We start from the raw sequence: 12932 nt of genomic DNA, 5'->3' as shown, positions 1-12932 counted from the left end.
TAGGATACGCTTCAGGCCACTTGGTGAAGTAATCAATGACAACGAGTATGTATTTGTTACCATCAGCAGTTCGTGGCAGAGCTCCCAAGATGTCAAAGGCGATACGTTCAAACGGCGCACCTACGTTGTAACGTTGCAGCTTGCCTCGGCTGCGTTTCCTTGGTCCTTTCCGACCTGCACAGGCATCGCAAGATCGGCACCACTTTTGCACGTCATCCTTTGCATTATTCCAGTAAAAGCGCTCACGAACTCTCTGTAAGGTCTTCATAATTCCAAAGTGACCTCCTGTAGGGCTGCTATGTAGTTCTTTGAGGACATCAGGAATCCGGGATCTTGGAAGTATCAGTTGCCATCGGAGCTTCTTCCCATCATCCGACTCGAATTTCCGGTATAAGACGCCGTTTCGAATGTGAAGTGAATCCCAGAGTGCCCAGTATTGTTTTGTTGTAGGACTACAGATAGAAATATCCTGCCATGTAGGTTTTCTGTTTGATGACTCTATTAAATCAAGCATGGGTTTAATGTCACGGTCTTCCAGCTGGTCTTTCCTGTCTTCATCATCACTCCACGGGTCTCGATCAGCCGATGTTGATGTTGTAATTTGTCTTGCGACCGGAGTCAGCAGCTCGTATTTCGCTTCCACCCTGGAACAATATCGGCAGCTTTCTGGGCAAAGTCTTCTAGACAGGGCGTCGGCGTTCCCGTGTGATGATCCCTTTCGATGACAGATAGTGATGTCATATACTTGGAGTCTCTGTATCCACCTGGCTATTTGACCCTCAAGATTCTTGAAATTTAAAAGCCAGGCTAATGAGGCATGGTCCGTGCGGAGGAGGAATTTTCTGCCGTATAGATAATGATGGATATGTTCTACAGCTTTGACTATGGCGAGCAACTCTTTCTTGGGGACACAATAATTCCTCTCCGGTTTAGACAGGCACTTGCTCCAGTACGCTACTACACGTTCTTGGCCGTCTATTTCTTGGGACAAAACCGCACCGACACTTTCATTGCTCGCGTCCGTGTCGAGAATAAATGGTCTGTCGAGCTGAGGATACGTCAGGATTGGAGCAGATGTTAAAGCTTCCTTTAAGTTGTTAAATGCATCCTCGCATTCTTTTGTCCACAAGAACGTTTGCTTGCTCTCTGTCAGCTTGTGAATGGGTCTTGCGATGGAAGAAAAGTCCTTCACGAATCTCCTATAGTAGGTGCAAAGCCCTAGGAAGCTTCTCAGCTGATGGACATTTTCGGGACGTGTCCAGGATTTAACCGCTGATACCTTTTCAGGATCCGTGCGTACACCTTCTGCAGAGAAGACATGTCCCAGATAATTCACTTCCTTTCGGAACAATTTGCATTTAGCGGGACTCAGCTTCAGATTAGCTTCTTTCAGTTTCTGAAGCACCTTCCTAAAATTTTCTAAATGTTCTTCAAAACTCTTTCCGACGATGATGATGTCGTCCAGGTATGTCAGGCAGGCTTCGTAGGAAAGGCCTTTCAAAACAGTCTCCATAAGACGTTCGAATGTTGCCGGCGCATTACACAGTCCAAACGGCATCACCTTGAATTGCCAAAGCCCTTGTCCCGTAGTAAATGCCGTCTTTTCTCGGTCATCAGGGTGTATTTCTACCTGCCAATACCCACTCCTTAAATCAAGTGTTGAGAACCACTTGCTTCCAGAAAGAGTGTCCAAAATGTCGTCAATTCTAGGAAGAGGGTATCTGTCTTTCTTCGTAACCTCATTCAACCGGCGAGAGTCAACGCAAAATCTTGTTGAGCCGTCTTTCTTTCTGACAAGAACGATTTGAGATGCCCATGGACTTGCTGAAGGCTCGATAACATCGCTTTCTTCCATATCCTTTAAAAGTGTTCGTACCTCTTCCTGTTTAGCAAACGGTAGGCGTCTTGGATGTTGCTTGATCGGGTGATGATCGCCTGTATCGATTCTATGTTGCGTCAAACCAGTTCGACCCACGTCAGAAGACGAGCGGGAGAAAACAACTTGAAGATCTTTAATGACGCGATCGGCAGCATTCTTCTCTTCATCGTTTAATTACGCATTCTGCAATAACTCCGATGTAATGCTCTCTGAGGACACGGGTTCTGGGATGTTGCTCTTTCTTTCAACGCTGGTTACTGGAGTACATGCTGCAACCACGTCGCCTTTCTTAATAACTCTCGCCTTCTCAGTTACATTGGCAACTCTCACAGGAATAACCATTCTCGATAAGTCGACGAGTGTTGAGGCTACTAGTACTCCTTTCGGGGTATTACAGTTATTGGGATATTCTATGATGCCGTAGCGAAAATCTCTGTTTTCGGCTATAGATCCAGGGAGTAAAATTCCTGTTCTTGCCGGTATTGTGATATTGTCTTGTGCTATGATTCTGTGGACAGATTTAACTTCTGCATTATTAATTCCAAATAACGTTCTGTCCTCAGATGCAGAATGCAATTCATTATTTTTAAAGTACAAGGAAAAATTATATTTCCTTAAAAAGTCTAATCCGAGTATGCAAGGATCTGTAACGTCTGCTACATATGCTATGTGATGGTAAGCGGCACTTCCAAACCTCATATTAACGTTTACTTTCCCCGCGATATCGATCTTCTCACCGGACACAGTCTGGAGGGTAACGCGGGGCGGCGTCCAGATAAGTTTGCTTCCCAATTGTTGAGCCAAATCTTTTCGGATGATGGTATCATTGGCTCCTGTATCTATTGTCATATTGCAGGGAACTCCATTAATATGTCCTACTACAAAAAGTCCATTACTGCCGCCTCTCACTGCAGAAATCTGAAGCGCTTTAAACTGGGTCTTTTCATTATCTGGTAACCTCCGCCCCACGCGATGGCCACTAATTAGTTTCCCTGCTGCTTGCTAGGAGCGGTCTTAACATCCGTGCCCTGAGGTGTTCTGAAGTTTCGTCGTATGTGTCCTTCAGCACCGCAGTTCCAGCACTTAACGGTCGGTTTCTTATCACCAATATTCCGTCTCAAGGCGTTGAGTTGTCTAGTTAAATCGTCTAGACGAGCAGTGACTTGATTCTCTGGCTGCCGGACTTGAGCAGCTCTCACGGGGTGGCGGTCTCGACGAGTGGCTTGCTGGGCTGCCTCGAATTTCATGGCGTACACTAAAGCGCTTTTCAAATCTTTAACATCCGCCATTCGTAGAGCCTTCTGTATTTCGGGATCCCGGATGCCATCGATAAAGTACTGCAGGGACAGGATCTCCCTCGTTTCTCTCGGGCACTCCGTAAAGGCGAGGTGGACAGCCTTTCAACATCTGTGGCGAGTTCCTGGAGTGATTCGGTGGGATCAATTTGTTGCTCGACGGCAGAAACTCGCTCTTCTATATGGTCTTTTACAGAAGAAACTCATTCTTCTATTTCTTCTTTCACCGAAGAAACTCTTTCTTCAATTTGACCTTTTACGGAAGAAACTTTTTCTTCAATTTGCCCAACTTTATTTTCAACCACATCTATTCTGCCTTCCATAGCATCGAATTTGGTTTCCATTATGCAGGCAATTTCTCTCTTCATTTCGTATTGACTTTCTTCAATCTTTACTTGTACGGCTTTTATTTCGTCTTTAAAAGTTAATTGACCAGCTTGAATGGCCTTTATCTCTTCCTTAACGGATTCTTGTCCCGCTTCAATCCTTTCCTGAGTAGATTTCATATCTTCTTTCAACGAGGCAAAGGCTGAGATCAACTGCCTTAATTGCTCTTCCATCGCTCTTGTTATTGGCATTCAAATCCCACTTCTGACACCAAAAATTGTTGCGTGCGTACGAGTTCGTTATGAAATGAATGCACAAGTCCGATGAAAAATGAACAAAAATTTATTTTTATCACAACAAAAATGCTTAAATTTTCTCAAATTATCATGCAGTATTACAATATCTCACAGTAGTTAACTTTTAACTACTCAAATGTCCAATCGAACGTAATTCAAAACAGCTAAAGAACGCTAATACGCGAATTCGCTAAAATCAACAAGAGCAGTTTTCTAAACAACAACAAACTAAGCAACTACTGCGAACTGAGATGTTTTCCTCCTTTTATAAGATTTTAAAATCACGCGCTAGAATTTTCCAGTACTTTCTCGAAATCAAAAAGAGATATTTATTTATTTAATGCACGCGCTCTTGTACTTTCAATTTTCCTGCTTAGCTTTCTTTTAATATTCGTCACGCGCTGCACTGCGCGAGAAATAAAACTATTTAATTTATAATTGAACTAACATTAGCTTTTTAAATACCAAATTCGTAACAGTATCTTTGCTAACGCTTCTACATAGAATTTATTCTATTTTGACATATTTATAGATTTTTGAACTAATAAATGTCTTCGCCGCAAAAGTACTCAGTTTAGTTACCAACTTTCTGTCTTTGTGTAGCAATTATTGCCTTAACGTCTCTATTTGGGAGCATATTTTATTTAGTTTTTTATTATTACCTCATATCTATTTTTCATTTCGTATACATGTAAATATGCTACTTCACAAAAATGTAAATATGTTAGTCAGTTTATAAAAAAAAATTATTCTTGAAAATTCGTTGCTACGTATTTTTATGCCGCGATGTTTTGATAAATTTTGGTTATAGTATTAGACGATCGCGTTTAGAATATACATGATTTGCTGAAAGAAAGAAATCAACTATAACTTAAGGCACATTTTTCTTTTTGTCACTTTTCTTTCCTGTATACCTTTTACTTTGAACATCGCTATAATCCCTACATATATCACACTCTACCTGGAACTCTATTACGGAACAGATAAGAGCAAAGAAACATTTATTTCCTCTCAACATTAGTGTAAAACTAAAGTACCAAAGTATAATACTTTGGTCAATTTACTGACTTGAGAAAATGTCAGCATAATCGAACTTGACTATAACGATCTCACCTTAGTTGAGCAGTCTCGCGACATATTTATATAAATATTCAAAAAGGAAGCTTCAATGTAATAAATGCTACCTTTGAACCATATATACCAAAATCAGTCCAAAACTTTGACGAATAATTTCATATACTGGTCATGATTTTAATATAATTACATCACTTTACCATCATGATTATAACGTAAATCCTACGATAATCGTAATCTTGCTTTATTTCGCCTACTCACCACAAAAAACTTGAAAATATTTTCCGCTTAGCGGTTTTCTGGCATGGAGATAGGAAAGCCGGTTTCCACAACCTTCGTATTCGTCCTCGAATCCTAGGATTCTAGCTTCGGTGCTCGACAAGTGTTTAGTCTGTCTGTGCCACACAGGCAATTCTGGTGTTTGGTTTGATTTAGTTGATTATAACGAAGCACACTTGCGCTATCTGCCTAGGATGAAGGATGCCTTCGTGGAGAACATTCTAAGGGAATCTGGCTAATATACACGTTACACATAGGAAAAACTCGGAATCCTCCCATGCAGTCAACCTATTCGCCTAGAATCGAAACCAGTTTGAAACTACCAGTGCTCAGCGATTTTACCCCTTCGCCACTGTTGGGCGACAACTGCTGTCGAGCCGAAATTCTTCTAGAGAGCGTGATCTTAGGTCTTGGGAATGTGGGAGAAAGTTGTAGAGTGCGTGGATAAAAATCAACGCGAAAAAGTTGCAACTAGTCGTGCATCCTTGACACGGAGGAAGAAACAAACCTCCTTCGACAGTTTTTTAAACGATCTGCGGGTGAAAATGAGCAGAGCATGACGAAAAAAGCGAAGACCAGAGACAAAAATTAAGCGCTTCCGTAGGCACTTCACTTTTTCTTTTAATTATATTTTTATAGAATATGTATTTGTTATTTATAAATAATTGTTTCTTCTTGTTTTTGAATAAGAAAATACATTTTATTTATTCTTGTTTTTGAATAAGAAAATACATTTTATTTATTCTTGTTTTTGAATAAGAAAATACATTTTCCTTATTCGAAAACACTTAACAAAAACAACTGAGTTCGTGATTTGAGAGCTGGCACAGATTAATGGCATTTCGAATTATTTAAATGGGGAAAATTGCTTTGAGATACGAGCAAGGTTACGAAACGAATTAAAGTCGTATGTCGAGGTACCACTGTACGTAATTATATAATAGTTAGCAAGCAGATAGTAATAAATAATTTTTAAGGTCTGATGCTATCAATATATAAATTATGTTGACTAGTATAATTAATTTAGAATTATGCGCCTACATATAATAAGATGATGTATGTTACTACGGATACGTATTAATATATACATATATAAGTCTGCGCATATATATGAAATCATAATTCGATTTAAACCAGTTAACAGTTATTATTACTGAACAACCATGAAAGATTCCTCAAGAATGAAATATGGTGTAACAATGAACACTTAGTTTAGAAATTAGATTCTATTGTATATTGTTGTAAAAGCCATTGTAAGAGTGAAAATTCTTCATTCTGCCTAAATGCGATTTTTTGCGTTTAATGCGTTGTTTGGAGATTTTATGATCCAGAATTATATTGATGTGATATATTAATACTGCATTTGTAGGTAAACGTTTTTGAGAAACGAGTCAAAGCGTTTGATTTTTTGTGAAAATTTGGATTTATCCTTATTTTATTGACGTGCACCAGCACTGAATTGAGAATGGCTTGTGCTATGCTTCGATGGATGAAAAAGCTTTTGTAAGTAATGAATATTATGAAAGTTTCAGCATATTTAAATGAGTAGTGTTAAAAGTATATATTTACTAATATCATATATTAATACTTTATGGTAAATTTTTCATTATAAATCTCATCATAGTTTCATTTCTCATTCTATTGCATTTCTATAGCGGAACCTAAATTTTTTGGTTTACATATTGTAGATTGCATCAGTTTTGCCGCGCAATTTAATCCTCGGTATATTACTTGTAGTGTTATTAGAAATTCCATTATTTCTGTCTTTTTTCTGCAATTGGTAGAATCTGATTAGGAAATTTATGTTTTTCTTTCAAGATGTATATGAAATTGGTTATATCAAGTGTTAAATAAACGTTGTTATTCGGGCAATAGCGTTAGCTTTATACAGATTGATAAATGCATTTCTTATTTCTTAAATTCTCAAGACATAAAGACACACTCGGATAGGACAGGACAGGACAGGAACAAGTACAGGGGGCACCACGCCATCGCCATTGACAAAAATGGTATAGCCCCCATGTACTAGCTCTCTGGACACAGGGGACCTGATTACAGTAAACATAGGACATAGCACTAACAACGTTTAGGACATTGCGCAACATACTGTTACAACATACTTCAACACATAGGACATAGCATTATCATACTATTACAGATTATTTACAATGCAAGAAGTTATGTTCATAGGACATACCATTATCATACTATTACAGATTATTTACAATGCAAGAAGTTATGTTCATAGGACATAGCATTATCATAATATTACACATTATTTACAATGCAAAACGTTATGTTCATACGACATAGCATTATCATAATATTACAGATTATTTACAATGCAAAACGTTATGTTCATACGACATAGCATTATCATAATATTACAGATTATTTACAATGCAAGAAGTTATGTTCATACGACATAGCATTATCATAATATTACAGATTATTTACAATGCAAGAAGTTATGTTCATACGACATAGCATTATCATACTATTACACACTCGGATAGTAGATTCACTCACTTTACGTTTTTAAGGGTTATGTATATATACATTAAGGGCGTGTTCAAAACAACCATTGACGGGTAGTCTTGGCGTAATTCGGATTCATACCAAGATTATCCATTTCTCAAGGCAATAATTTTTGTTATTTTTGCTAAACCGTTTACGAAAATATAATTTTCCGAATGCTGAACTCTTATGCATGAAAAGGCAGATTTTAAGATATTTGTTTTGCAATTTGATGCAAAATTCGTATTTTTGAAACACTGATTTATATGTTCTTATTTTAAAACTCTGCCAGTATATAACATTAAATACCATTCTTGTGTTATCACCATTTATACATGTCGCTTGCTGTACAGCCTGCTGAATACATTTTACTTTCTAGCTATCTACAAGTACATCGTGTTGTTTCGGTATGAACAGGGGCGAAGTTTTCATTACTTAGATACATTTAAAGATAATTAATTAAATTTTTCTGATTTTGATATCTATAATATATAGACAGGATTACTGATAGAAAATTTAAGAAAATAATAAATGAAGAAGTAAATAGAAAAATTTCGTTCAGGTATTGTCAGATACCAATATAAACTTCATACATTTAACTAGGGGGCTGTTGCCAAAGCAAAATCTTTACTATATATGTCTACCAGTTCTATGTATACAGTGTGTTGCTCAAAGTAAACTTCCTGCATTGTGAAGAGTACTTAATGCGTTCTTGCGAAGCTTGTTTTCTCGTACAAGCTCTGATTCTTCGAACCGAAATTGTTCGTAATCTGCAGCGTCTTGAGTTGTTTATGCAGGTTCTTGAGCTGTTCTGGTATTTCCTGTCGAATCTTACGGTGACGCGGAGAGTCTTGTATCCTTCGTTTACTTGCAAACTATCTTCATCGCGCAACTTATCTTCATCGCTTCTCTTCATCGCGCATATTCTGTTGACGTTCCACTTATCTAATTAGCCTACGTTTCGCTTCGGCTTCCCTTTCCGGAGCACGCAGTGTTTCCTGGTTTTCTGAATGTCTTTTGTGTGTTCAACTAGTTTATGATACAGTTTTAGCACGCGAAGTTTCTTGAGTTGCTGCTTGTCTGCTGGAACTCCTATTCGTTTCTTCTTCACTTTCTTGAATGTGTAAGCTTTCTTGTCACTATGCTTGCCTGCTGAGTTTCTAGTTGTATCTTCATTCATTTTTGAAGCTCGCAAGTTTTCTTGTACTTGCCTACTGAGTTTCCTAGTGTTTCTTACTTCATTTTTATGTAGCTCGCTGTAACATTTGTGCTGTCTTCTTGCGTTCAGGCATTTTAGTAAATTGAAAAAAAAATTATGTAATTGTAGTAAAGTAACATTGCATCTAAATTACGTTAAATACCTACAGAAGTTTAAACTTCTACTCAGAAAGGAACTATACAATAAAAGAAATTAAATTTTTATAAATAAAATTAGAATAGCATAAACTGCATAGAAACATTTCATTATGAAGAAAATGTATTCATTCTTTCCAAGCAACCAGCCATTCGTAAATAAATTTTTCTTGCCAACTCAGATACCATGTGAAAAATACTTTTTTTAAGTGTGTAAATTAATTACATGTATGTTATGTATATATATGGAGATATTTTTTGAATTAGGAAGGCACCAACTTCTTTTAACGAAAACAACCGAGACATTATCTCCAGTCCAATTTAATTTTTCATCTAAATCATTTCTTAATTACAAAAGTTAATATTAATTTTCTTTGCAAAGGAGACTAGGTGTTGCTGGAAACAAATGAAATACCAAACATCATTAAATTTATTGAAGTCAACAGCAGAAAACTGTTAAACAATTAATAGATCACTTCAATGAAATGTAATTGCATTTAAACGTATTAAATTGTTTTCAGCAGATGTAATAATCAGGAACATAAGAAGATCCGAAGAGATATCCTGAGCGGTTGGTGCCAGCAGCTTCATTTCCTATTATACCTGTATATTCTCATAATGGAATTTAGGCTAATAAGAGGAATATTCATTTCCATATTTATTGTTTTTAAAAGATTTTGAATAAGTAAAGATATTTTCTTCGTGGAACATTGAGCGGTTAAAAATCTTTGACAATCTGTAAAAATGCTCGCAAACTGTAACTTACTACGTTTGACAAAAAACGTATAAGTAATCATTTATTAAATTAATGAATTCAAACATATGAACATATATATTTAATAAAATAAAAATGTTTCAGCGCAAATAATTATCGACGTCTTTAAATACTTTTTTGTTTTCGCTAATTTTTTATACATTTCAGTTAACGTGTAAATCTGTGTTTTGAACGCATGGCCCGTTAAGTGAAGAAGTCTGTAGGAAGGCAATTTTTAATCCTGTGCGGAAATTGTCCAAATGAATGATCAGTCATCGACTCAGCATACGCAGCCATCAGGTTGAGATCCCAAACATTGATTAATTGCGCTCGACTGGAAATTTCATCAGCATGGTCAACGGAAGCCAACGATTAAAAATTTTTCTTGTTCTTAAATATATGCTTATTCACTTTTGTAATATGATTAGATACTTATAATCACAGTCCCTTCACTTTCAATAATATATTTCATAAATTGTTGAAGTGCAGACACACACTTCATATTGTAGAAACACGTTTCTCTGGAATTTTTGATGCAAATCCTGGTTAATTTTTCTAAGAAGGGAAAGTAAGGGAGAGTGCCATTTATAAAGCTTAGGTTTTCTAGATTTGCAGGTTTTTCGCGCTCGCATTTTACGTGCTTCTTAAGAATCTCTGGTAATAAAATGGGAACTTTCCATGACTTGTTGCCAATCTAATTGGAGAAAAAAAATTATTCTTTATAGGGATACTTGCGGGAGGTAACCGTCGAGCAATCTTCTTGTATCTGTCTCGTCCCATCCTGTTTGTTATTTTATTAAGACGTGTTTGGAAAACTTTTTCCTGATTGCATGGTTTGATTTGAGATGATAGATGTCAATCAGACCTTTTAATATGGCATCCTGAGCTGTTGGTGCCAGTAGCTTCATTTCCTATTATACCTGTATATTCTCATAATGGAATTTAGGCTAATAAGAGGAATATTCATTTCCATATTTATTGTTTTTAAAAGATTTTGAATAAGTAAAGATATTTTCTTCGTGGAACATTGAGCGTTTAAAAATCTTTGACAATCTGTAAAAATGCTCGCAAACTGTAACTTACTACTTTTGACAAAAAACGTATAATTAATCATTTATTAAATTAATGAATTCAAACATATGAACATATATATTTAATAAAATAAAAATGTTTCAGCGCAAATAATTATCGACGTCTATTTGAAGAAGAAGAAGGAGAAGCAGAAATATACTACAGCGAACAACTACTAGAAGAATTGGATCCCCAATATTTAAGATTGCAATAAGTGTCGGAGACGTAAGTCTTTTCGGAAAAAATAATAAAACAAAACATAATGTTTCAGGTCCAGTTTAATTATACATTTAATAATTTTTTGACAAAAACGCTGGTCTGGAAAATAATACGTTTTCAGATTTATAATGCTTAATGTTTTTTTCATTCCTTCATTACAAAAATATATTATAAATGTTTAAGTTGGAAAATCATATTGTGAAGAATTCAAATTTATTGTCATACCTTTTGATTATGAGGAAACGTTATTGCATTAACTAATGAAATATCTAAACAGAAAGCTAATATACAAAATACACGTGTTTAAACGGCCAGTTTGTAAAATTTGTGAATGAGAAGTTGTTATGAAGTTAGTTGTTGAATGTCAAATAGTTGATATAATTAGAGTAACAAAGACAAAAAGGACTTTATGTTTATAAATAATAATACATATGTATGTAAAACAAATTAAGTAAACACTGAAATCCATCCTATACTCTATTCGGAACAAATCTAATATAAATTGTTCTCTTCATCTGTTTCTGTTAGACTATATATTTCTAGATTTACAGAGATTTATAATATTATTTAGCTCGAGTTTTGAGAATGTACTTATCAAACATAATAAAAATTTCGAGATTCCAACTTTTCATTGCAATTATTTTTTAATGTATAATATTAAAAAATTTTGACTTAATAGAAAATTTAAAAATAAAAATTAATTAATTAAAATATATTTATGTAGATATATATATATCCATCACATGATTTTTACATAAAGATGATGACCTAGCTAACTCGGAATATAAAATTTCCTGAATCAAAAACTTCTGTTACTAAGCCACAATATTGTCGAACTATGCACATTTTTTCTATCTCTGTGACGTCTGACACGACGTCGTGCTACTTTCTTTCTATTTCAACAATATGAGAAATATAAATATTCTAGAAATAGGTAGGTTTAGAATTTCAAATGAAATGGGGCCGCAAATGTGAACAGAAATAAATCTGAATATTTTATCTTATTCATCTGCCAAATTTGCTCCGTATTATAGATCAATACGTGCGATCAGAATTCCTAATATTAATTCACACACACACACATATACATATATATCTATATATATACGTTTATCGTATATATGTTATAGTGAAACGCCGAAATCTGCAGAATGTCGACTTTCACCGGTGAATGTCAACATTCACATAGTCGCTTGTTGTATGTCCGAAATATTTTCCAAATACTCTTATTTCTGACTTACACCGGTAAATGTCAACATTCACCATCTACTAATGGTGAATGTTGAACACATAAGAATATTATATTTTCTCCGTAATTCGGTCACGAAAAAACGCACTTAATTTAAGAACTTAAGAATATAAGAACTTAAAACACACTGTACATTCAAAATGAGAAAGGAAAATAATAGAAGTTTAAAACTTACTAAATTACGTGATTCAAATCTTATTTATTGCAAAAACTTAAACTCTTATGACACTTTTAATTGCACAAGAGGCCCTTGCTTTTACAACAGCATTTATTTGTGGAACACTTCCTTTTGCAATGACAGCGTGTACATATACTCCTCTCTTTTCAACCTACACCAGAACACATCCGTGAGTGTCGACATACACCGGTGAGGGTACGAATGTACAAGAATGTAATGCAATATTTGATCTTTCACCGACGTATTTGGTGAATGTTGACATTCTCCGGTGAAAGTCGACATTCTCCAATTTCGGTCTTTCACGGTAACATATATATATATATATATATAAAGATTTTCCTTTTACAATTGAAATTTTATTCTTCATGATGATTTAACTCTAGTCCCCGTTAAAACATTATTAACATTTTGCTTTCAAATTACTTCAAAACATCTTTCGAA

The sequence above is a fragment of the Stegodyphus dumicola genome, chromosome 11 (genome assembly GCF_044657685.1).
Source record: "Stegodyphus dumicola isolate Sdum_Otavi_A_Nest chromosome 11, ASM4465768v1".
Taxonomy (NCBI): Eukaryota; Metazoa; Arthropoda; class Arachnida; order Araneae; family Eresidae; genus Stegodyphus; species Stegodyphus dumicola.
The sequence above is the reverse complement of the archived record's forward strand: the minus strand, read 5'-3'. Positions refer to the sequence as shown.